Source organism: Mauremys reevesii, linkage group 12 (genome assembly GCF_016161935.1).
Source record: "Mauremys reevesii isolate NIE-2019 linkage group 12, ASM1616193v1, whole genome shotgun sequence".
NCBI classification, from domain to species: Eukaryota; Metazoa; Chordata; order Testudines; family Geoemydidae; genus Mauremys; species Mauremys reevesii.
In genome coordinates, this window is record NC_052634.1 from 15,240,125 (window position 1) to 15,249,395 (window position 9,271).

The following is a 9,271-nucleotide window of genomic DNA, read 5'->3' on the forward strand; positions in this document are numbered from 1 at the left end:
TTTCTTTCCCGCTGTCTCATTTTCTTTCTTTCTGACTTTCTCTGTCTAGTTGTCTGATTTTCTTTCCCTCTGTCTTTCTGTCTCATTTTCCTCTTTCCTTCTGACTCTCGCTGTTAGCTGTCATTTTTTTCCTTTCCCTCTGTCTGTCTCTCTTGCTTTCTTTCCCTCTCTGTCTGTCCATCTCTCTAAGTACACGGTGCCCCCGGCTCCCTGTGTAACATTTGCAGTGCCATCCAGACATCAGCCCCTCTCACAAACAACCCATCCCGAGTGAGGCAAGCCAGCCTTCTCCCTAAGTCTCTGTCAGCATCTGTCCCTTAACTGCCAATAATAATGATCCTGCCATACAAAGACAAGCCATGTCTCTCTCTGGGAGGCGGATGTGGCTCCTTTATATGGGCACGGTTTGCGCTCACTGTAGCCCTGACTCTGAATGGGGCAGGCGGAGAGCTGTGTGCAGGGAACTGCAGTGGCGAGGCCCAATTTGTTTCAATGCGGTCAACTTTATGGTGAAAAAAGTGCCTTCCCTGCACCCATCCCAAGGCAGAACCATCCTCAGCCTCCTCATGAAGAGGGGGTCTGTCCCACACTGCTGTATTTGCAGCTCCACAAGGGGAAGTGTCCCTACAGCACAGGCAGGGGGGCACTGTGACTGGTACTGATATGACAGGGAGAGAGTGGGCAGCCTAGGGGAAAGAGGGGGCTGCATGGAAATACATCTGTAGGGGATCTCTGAGTGGGATGGGGGGGAAGAGGTTGGATGGCGTGGGAGGTTGTGAGCAGGCCTGAGGTGAAAGGGGGGAGCCAGACTGGGGAAGGGGTGGATGGGAGCTGAGGAAAGGGGGGATTGTAGGGTCAAAGGGTAGCATCTAGTCTCGTAGTGGAAAGGAGACATGTTGGCAGACAGATGAAAGCAGCATTCCTTCCCGCATGCGCCATGTGTGCAAGCTGATGTGCCCTGAGCTGTCGGGGAATTAGGCACCGCTAGGGCTCTCCAGAAGGAGTCTGTGATACTGCGCAGGGAGCAGGTCTGCACTGGCTCGGCAGGAAGTGTGTTAGCTGTGACCTTACTAGATACTCGCGCGGCAGCCATCACTCATCGGCTTAAATGAAGTCTAATAGTGGGCGATTCAATTAACTGCGCGTAGGAGTCAGTAGTGCAGCTGAGTCCGCATGCTGCTTTCCCTGCCGTGACTGAGCCAGAGGAATCAAGCCACTGCACTGGCACCTGCCTGTCAGGGACTCTGTTCTGTTAACCCATTAGCACACCCGGACGAGGCTGTCTGCCAAAATCAGGGTCTGGGGACAAAGTCTAGTTCAGGGGAAGAAAACACGGAGAGGTCTTAGCTGCTGTGTATGTCCATTCCATTGCCCTGCTCCCTGTAGTCTCCCTCGTGGTAGAGAAGAGACCGGACATGGCTATGATAAATGTTAAGTCTGCTGTGGTTCTCTCCAGTTTTCTAGCTGCCAGACTGTTTCATGCAACCTGGGTTGCCCCTGCCTCTGATGGAAGAGGCGCTCTGCCTGTGGCTCACCATTGTCTTGTCTCCTATGGGCTGTAATACTTTGGTCTCATTTTGGTTGTTGGGTTGAGCGTGTGGATGCTGGGTGGTGCTGGTGGCCTGTGATATGCAAGAGGTCAGACCAGGTGATCTGGTGGTCCTTTCTGGCCTCAGCTCTGTGGCTCTACTGACTACACTAAGCTGTGTAATTAGTTAGTGACCACTTCCCCCTCTGCTAGTGGGAGGGCTGGAAAGAGTGCCAAAGCCCTAATCCGAGTGACAGCTATTGGTGATTTCCCTGTAGCCCACGACAGAGAGACCTTTGTGTCTGACTAAAGGTGCAAAGAGGAGGCCAACCAAGGTAGGGATGGTGAGATGTAGGGGAGGAGTAGGGTTTTCATGAGAGGCAGGGCCTTCCTGTCAGCGATGCTTGTGCAGGGCAGGGGGTTGCTATAAGCTATGATAATATCTTCACGGAAATTACTGATCTAAACCTCAGAATGGCCATACATTCCCAAAGCATAGATAGAGAGATAGTATGCGTGGTGGATAGATAGGAAGGAAGGAATATATGATAGAGGGTGGATAGATTACTCCTGAGGGCATTCTGCGCCCAAAAAAATGGTAACATTCTGTGCACATTTTAAAATTCTGCAAGTTTTATTTGTCAATAAATAAATGCAGATGCTCCAGCATGGCAGTGGGGAGCACAGGCCACTGGCTTGCTGAAGATGGGAGATCACCCTGTAGCCTGCCCACCCCGGGGCATGGACTCAGTGGTTAGGTTGCACTCAACCCTGACACAGCACAAGGCCTGGGCCTGCCCCAGAAACACCCTGGTGCCCTGCCCCTCTGTGCCAGGTGTACCAGGTGTGGGGCAAGCAGGCTCAACCAGGCAGGATCTAAGTGTGGAGGGATCCAGTTGTGGGGTGATAGGATTCTGTGTGGGACAATCTGGATGCAGGCAGCAAAGCGGGGTGAGGGGTCTAGGCATGAGGGGATCTGGATGCACAGAGGCTCGTTGGGGGGGGCGTTTCCAGGTACAAGGGCAATGGGACTCTGCAGGGGCTTCCAGGTGAAGGTGGTTGGGACTCAGCAGAGGGGTCTGGGGGTCTCAGTGGGAGTTTCTGGGTTCTGAGGGAGTTGGGGTTGGTGGGGTGGGGGGGTCTAGGTGCAGTTAGTTTGGGATCAGTGGTGTGGGGTTCTGGATGGTGCAGGGAGTGGGGAATCAGGGTGGGGGGTTGAGTATAGAGAACTCAGTGAGGGCTGGTCTGGGTGCAGGGGTGGGGGTCCGGAGGCATGGGGGTTCCAGATGAAGGGGTTGAGGTTCAGTGGGGTGGGGTTTGGGTATGGAGGGGTAGGGGGGTTCTGGATGTACCCGGTGAGGCTTGGCAGGGATGTCTGGGTATGGGAGGTCCAGATGCATGGGGGTTGGGTGGATGGGGGAGCAGCTCCCCATACAATGAGCCCTCCCCACACAGTTGAGCGAAGGGGACAGGAAGAAGGGGAGGATGCTGAGCTTTCTGCAGCTGGGGGAGGCTTTGGGGAATGGGTCTGACACAGTCCAAGACATTGCTTGCAGGGGAAGAGGAAGTCCTGTCCTCTCCTGCTTCCAGCTCAGCCGCGACTAGCAGCTGATCCCAGCTCAGGGTAGGAACCACTGGCTGGGGTGTCCCCAGCCCCACAGTGATTTAAGTCTCCGCCAACTGCTCCACGTGCCCGAAACGATGTATCTGCTCTGCTAGGGAGTGGTGCGTGACTGCTCTTGCAGCTTCCCTTTGCTTCCCTGTCAAAAAGTCATTTTTCTGCGGGAAAGCAAAAAAAACTGTGGGTACATGAATTCTGCGCACACGCAGTGGCACAGAATTCCCCCAGGATGGATGGATGGATAGATAGATAGATAGACAGACAGACAATCAGGCACTATCAAGCTGGGCTTGATTTGAATGGGCAAGTTAGGGAAAATTCTCCATCTCCCATTACTGAACTCCCCAATCATCCTGCACACTTAGACTCTGATCGTGTTGTCCGTCTCCATTGAAAGTACTTATCATTCTCTTTTTATAGATCTACTTTACTTCTCAAACCTTATGAAATGTACAAAGATCCTCAAAGCTTACAGCTCCCTCCTGAGATCATTTTTCCCCAGAATTACCTATCTCCTGAGCCTTGCTAATGAAACCCCTTCAAAGGTACTTGTGAAGCTACTCCCGTGTTTCCTTGGGTGTGCTTGTGTTTTATAAAAAGACCTCATCATTCCAGATTTGTCTTGCGTGAGCTGTCACAGGATTAGTGGTCTGGAAATCGTTTCTGAGTTTTCTTTCAGAAGCTAGTCCCCTGGGAGCGTCGCTTTAGTAAGTGGTTTTTCTGTTCTAGCCCAAGGAATTGGATCCTCATCCGGTAGCCAAATTGAATTCACTTGGGCAAGGTTAAAAGCCATTTGATACAGTTTTAGATTAGGTGAAGGCAGCCATGTATATCTCAGATTCTGTGCTAACAGTTACAGTGCTACAAGGGAGGGTCCAGTGTAGTAGTGCTTATTGACTGCTCCCCTGTGAATCCAGTGTCATAAATGGATGTTACTAAACAAGGGAACAGAAACTAAATCTCGCCCTTGTAAAGGGTAGGGATGATGTCCCTAGCCTCTGTTGCCAGAAGCTGGGACAGGGGACGGATCACTTGATGATTACCTGTTCTGTTCATTCCCTCTGAAGCATTGGCCGGTCTTATGCAATGGAAGGAAGACAGAACGGTGGACAAAAAATGGCTTTATGTTTAGTAAGAAGTCAATGTGGTTGTAGAGATGGTCATTGGGGACTGTGATCACTTTGGACATCTGCTGGGAGCTTATCTGAACTCTCCGGGATATGCAAAATTGGGAGAGACCCATATAAAAAAGCATTACAGGATTCTATGGTAATTGTTCCAAACACCACAGTGTTACCATAGTGATACTTCTGTGTTTGGAGTCTCCAGTGTAGAATACTGAAAATCTTGGGCCTCAGCCTCAGCTACCATAAATTGGCGTAGATCTGTTGACTTCAGTGAAACTATGCCAATTTATGTCAGATGAGGGTCTAGCTTTTTATTTTAATATAAGGACAAACCTACCTATTTATCTTTCTATCTGTGGATGTGGGGAAAGCAGTGGATGTGATATGGTCTCCCACAGTATTCTTGCCAGCAAATTAAAGAAGTATGGGCTGGATGAATGGACTATAAGATGGATAGAAAGCTGGCTAGATCGTCGGGCTCAACGGGTAGTGATCAATGGCTCCATGTCTAGTTGGCAGCCGGTATCAAGCGGAGTGCCCCAAGGTCAGTCCTGGGGCTGGTTTTGTTCAATATGTTCATTAATGATCAGGAGGATGGCGTGGACTGCTCCCTCAGCAAGTTTGCAGATGACACTAAATTGGGAGGAGTGGTAGATACACTGGAGGGTACAGATAGGATACAGAGGGACCTAGACAAATTAGAGGATTGGGCCAAAAGAAATCTGATGAGGCTCAGCAAGGACAAGTGCAGAGTCCTGCACTTAGGACGGAAGAATCCCATGCACTGCTACAGACTGGGGACTGACTGGCTAGGCAGCAGTTCTGCAGAAAAGGACTTAGTGGTTACAATGGACGAGAAGCTGGATATGAGTCAACAGTGTGCCCTTGTTGCCAAGAAGGCTAACGGCATTTGGGGCTGTATAAGTAGGGGCATTGCCAGCAGATCGAGGGACGTGATCATTCCCCTCTATTCAGCATTGGTGAGGCCTCATCTGGAGTACTGTGTCCAGTTTTAGGCCCCACACTACAAGAAGGATGTGGAAAAATTGGAAAGAGTCCAGCGGAGGGCAACAAAAATGATTAGGGGGCTGGAGCACATGATTTATGAGGAGAGGCTGAGGGAACTGGGATTGTTTAGTCTGCAGAAGAGAAGAATGAGGAGGGATTTGATAGCTGCTTTCAACTACCTGAAAGGGGGTTCCAAAGAGGATGGATCTAGACTGTTCTCAGTGGTAGCAGATGACAGAACAAGGAGTAATGGTCTCAAGTTGCAGTGGAGGAGATTTAGGTTGGATATTAGGAAAAACTATTTCATTAGGAGGATGGTGAAGCAATGGAATGGATTATCTAGGGAGGTGGTGGAATCTCCTTCCTTAGAGGTTTTTAAGGTCAGGCTTGACAAAGCCCTGGCTGGGATGATTTAGTTGGGGATTGGTCCTGCTTTGAGCAGGGGATTGGACTAGATGACCTCCTGAGGTCCCTTCCAACCCTGATATTCTATGAAAGGGCCACAGTGTAAATGAGATTAAGGTCTGTAGAGCTTAATATTCACTTTGCCGGTGTCTCCTCTTGAGATTTTATCACAAATCTCTCAATATTTGGTGTTTTTCTCCAAGCCCCAGCTCCCAGAATCATGGGATCAGGCAAGAATCTCAGCTTTCATTAAAAAAAAAAATTCTACCCCCCATGGTTGTGGAGAAAATCCAGAAAACATGAGCCTTAAATTTTGCAAGTCCAGAAGACAAACAAAGTGATTTTTTAAAAAAAGTTCTTATGGACTTTTAAACCAATCTCATTATATCAGGGGGCCTGAATCATGATTTTTGAATGTTCGGGGTCGGTAATGACTGTGCAAAGCACAGGGCAATGGTGAGTCAGGCCCCCAGTCTTTTGTGGTGGTCTCCAAGCCACTCCAAGACAAGGCTAAAACAGGATGCCCAGGGATCTGCAGGAATGTCTGAAAGAAAAAGATGAGCACACAGGCTCTCCTAGAAATGAAGGGGATAGAAGCAAACTGAGAATGCTTGAACTGAATCTTTGTAGCAGAAGAAGAGCTCTCTTCAGAGGCAGGAAATAGCACAGGGTGGAGGGATACTAGAGAGACGGCTGAAGCTGTTTGGAGGCTCTAGAAATATGGTCAAGTGTCAATTCCTTCTCCATGGGGGCCCTATCAGATTGTCAAGGCTTTTCAGGGCAGCTTTGCAAGCCAGCCGCTGGAAGTACGTCTACGTTGCAGTTGGAGGTGTGATTGCAGCTTGCATAGGCAGCCCCATGCTAGCTTTCATCTAGCCCGCACAGCTAAAAAGAGCAGCAGAGACATGGTGGCATGAACCCAGGCGTTGGCCAGGAATGTGCGTAAGTACTCAGGATCCCAGGCAGACTTGTACAGCCTGCACGGGAGCCTGCATTGCTGCGTCTTCACTGCTGTTGGTACCGGAGCTAGCTAGATTGAACCAGTGCGATCATGCCTGCCTGAGTTGCAGTCACACCTCCTGGACAAGGTAGAGCCTGACAGGTGTGCAATGTGTCACCCTGGAGAGGGTACAGGATGCCATTATGGCAGAAAACCAGGCAATCCCCAAGTGGCTATGGGCTGCCTCAAGGACTGAAGTGGGATTTGAGCAGTGTCTAGGGCTCGGGCTGGCCCTCTGCCCAGGGGGAATGCTTCTCCTTCTCAATACAATGTAAGCACCTCCTCCCCAGCTTTACCCCTCTTCCTACCTGCCTCTGCTTTCACTTCCTCTTCCACACCATTTGCACATGCAAACTGCATAACTAACCTCTCCCTCCATATCCTGTCTCCAGGCTTTCCTCAATGGTGCCCCAGTGCCAGGAATTGTCTCTGCCTCAGAGCTCCCTTGCTTGCCTTGTTGTGAAAATCGGGCCTACACATTTACTCTAATTATGACCTCAACAGTCAAAAGTATGTGAAAGTTCAGAAAATGCCACAATAATATGTAATAGCAAACGTTGGTGGGGAAAGGTACGAAAAGGAGCCAGAGGAACAGAATGAGTCTAAACAAAAAGGCCTGCTGATATAACTCAAAGGCTGTGTTAAAATCGTGATTGGCAAAAACAGATGATATGGAACTGGAAATTAATAAACCAGAATTGGCATATCAAATGTAAGGCCTAGTTGGTGGACAAAATAATGAGGGAATGGGCCATTCCACCCACCACTCCCTTTTGGGCACTTAAACAAGAGACTTTGGAGGGAGAATATGGAAGAACAAGTGGAGTCTACTGGAGTGAGCTTCACCTTCATGGCTGCCATCCCCACCCTCTCCTGGGACCTCAGACCTTCATCATCTTAATCCTGAGAGATGTCCTGACCAGACTGGGCCAGAGAGAGAGACCCAGATGGCATCGCCCCATCAGCTCCAGCTGAGATAAAACAGGATCAGACTTTAATAACAACAGCAGCTCTGGCTCATCTCAACTTGCTTCTTCTCTTTACCCCAATAGACACCTAGTACCATCTTCAGTACCCTCTAAAAGACTGTCAAACAAGGGAGTTTTCCCTCTAAATCTCTCTCCAGGGAAAGGGAACAAAAAATGTTGTTAAAATAAAAGTCGTACTTAATACTTCACATTTCAAAGGTTTTAACTGGTTTTCCCTCTTTTCTGTATATTTTATAAAAGGTTAAGAGAATTTTTAATAGTGGGTTTGCTAAGCAGGGTACTAAGCATGCAGAGGTTTCTGTATACCAAACCCTGACCCTTGTTGAACACGGTTTAATGTTGGACAGTGATTTAGGTATGTTAACACCTTTAGCCCATATATTCCATCTAAATTAACACAACACGACTCAACCCTGTCTTCTGTCAGTGGTGTGCAAAGCGTGACCTCATATGTGACCTCAAAGCATGAGGTCACACTGCACAGAGGACATGGTTTTGTTCTACGAACGATATTATCATTATTGCTTGAGCCCCGGCACTCCTTTCTTTACAAATTAAGCACTGCTCTCCCGCTTCCTTCTCCCTGCACCCTACTTCCTCCAAGTCCTCTCTTGTGAGGTCTTCATACCCTACTCCTCCTCTCCATGAGTTGTTAACTCAATAGTGGGTAGTGGTATGGTTGGGGGTAGGCGGGTGGATGAGGGAGGCAGGCCAGGAGCTGGGGCAGGGAAGGATGGTCTACCAGTTAGGGAATGCACCTCTCAATTTCAATTTCCTGTTCTGTCACTGCTCCATCAGAGACCTTAGGAAAGCCTCTTTGTGCCAGGGTCTGCCCAAGATAAACAGAGTAGCATTTTTTATTCCTTTCCACCCGCCATCCCTCACGGATCGATCGTGTCATTAGAATGTAAATTGGACAGGTTGAAAAATGGAAATTTCTAACAAAATGAGAAAATCCATTCGATTCGAACTGAAATGAAAAATTTTCCTTGTGAATCATCTCATCAGAACATTTCAACCGAGATGAACATTTTTTCCATGAAAAACTAGTCGGAAAGGCCAATTTTGTTCCAAAAACATTTTTGATGAAAATTTTTCCACCCAGCTCTAAATGTAAATTCTTCGAGGCAGGGGCTGTGTCTCTGTCAGTGTCTCACCCATTGTAGCAGTTATATAAATATTAAATGGCAGTGATACTACTATTCAGGAGACCTGCCAGCGATTGGGTTTTATACAGTCCTTAAAGTATTCTGTAAAATGCATATGGTGGGGTGGGGAGGGGGTATCATAATCCCAGCTGAAATAAATGTTCATGCACTTGGTAAGACAGTGCTTAAAATTTTGCTGGGTCTGTGACCTCCCCCTCACAATTCCACCCACTTTAAGCAGTGCTCCTACACTGCCAGTTGTAAGTGCATAGGAGTATAGCCCCACACCAGTATATGTGCAACTAAGTACCAGTCTCAGAGTTAAGCGTAATGCCCATCACTCTGGTATCTAGCCCTGAAGGGATAATATAGCCCAGTATGAGGAAGAGAACATTATATCATCTTACTGGGGAACAAACAAAGGGCAAACTCCACCCACCACCTG

At 48.5% G+C, this 9,271-nt stretch overlaps 1 long non-coding RNA gene across 2 annotated transcripts in view; it reads left to right on the forward strand.

Annotated features, from left to right (window-relative positions):
• The window catches only part of LOC120375494, a 93,413-nt gene extending 85,542 nt beyond the window's left edge, over positions 1 to 7,871 (forward strand). Inside the window, exons 1-2 of one of the 2 annotated variants that reach the window (XR_005586579.1) lie at positions 4,769 to 4,820; positions 7,082 to 7,871. This is a non-coding gene — a long non-coding RNA (uncharacterized LOC120375494). Of the gene's footprint in view, positions 1 to 4,768; positions 4,821 to 7,081 lie in introns of those variants that run through there. The other variant, XR_005586578.1, reaches the window with a different exon arrangement.
• Positions 7,872 to 9,271: the final 1,400 nt, after the last annotated feature.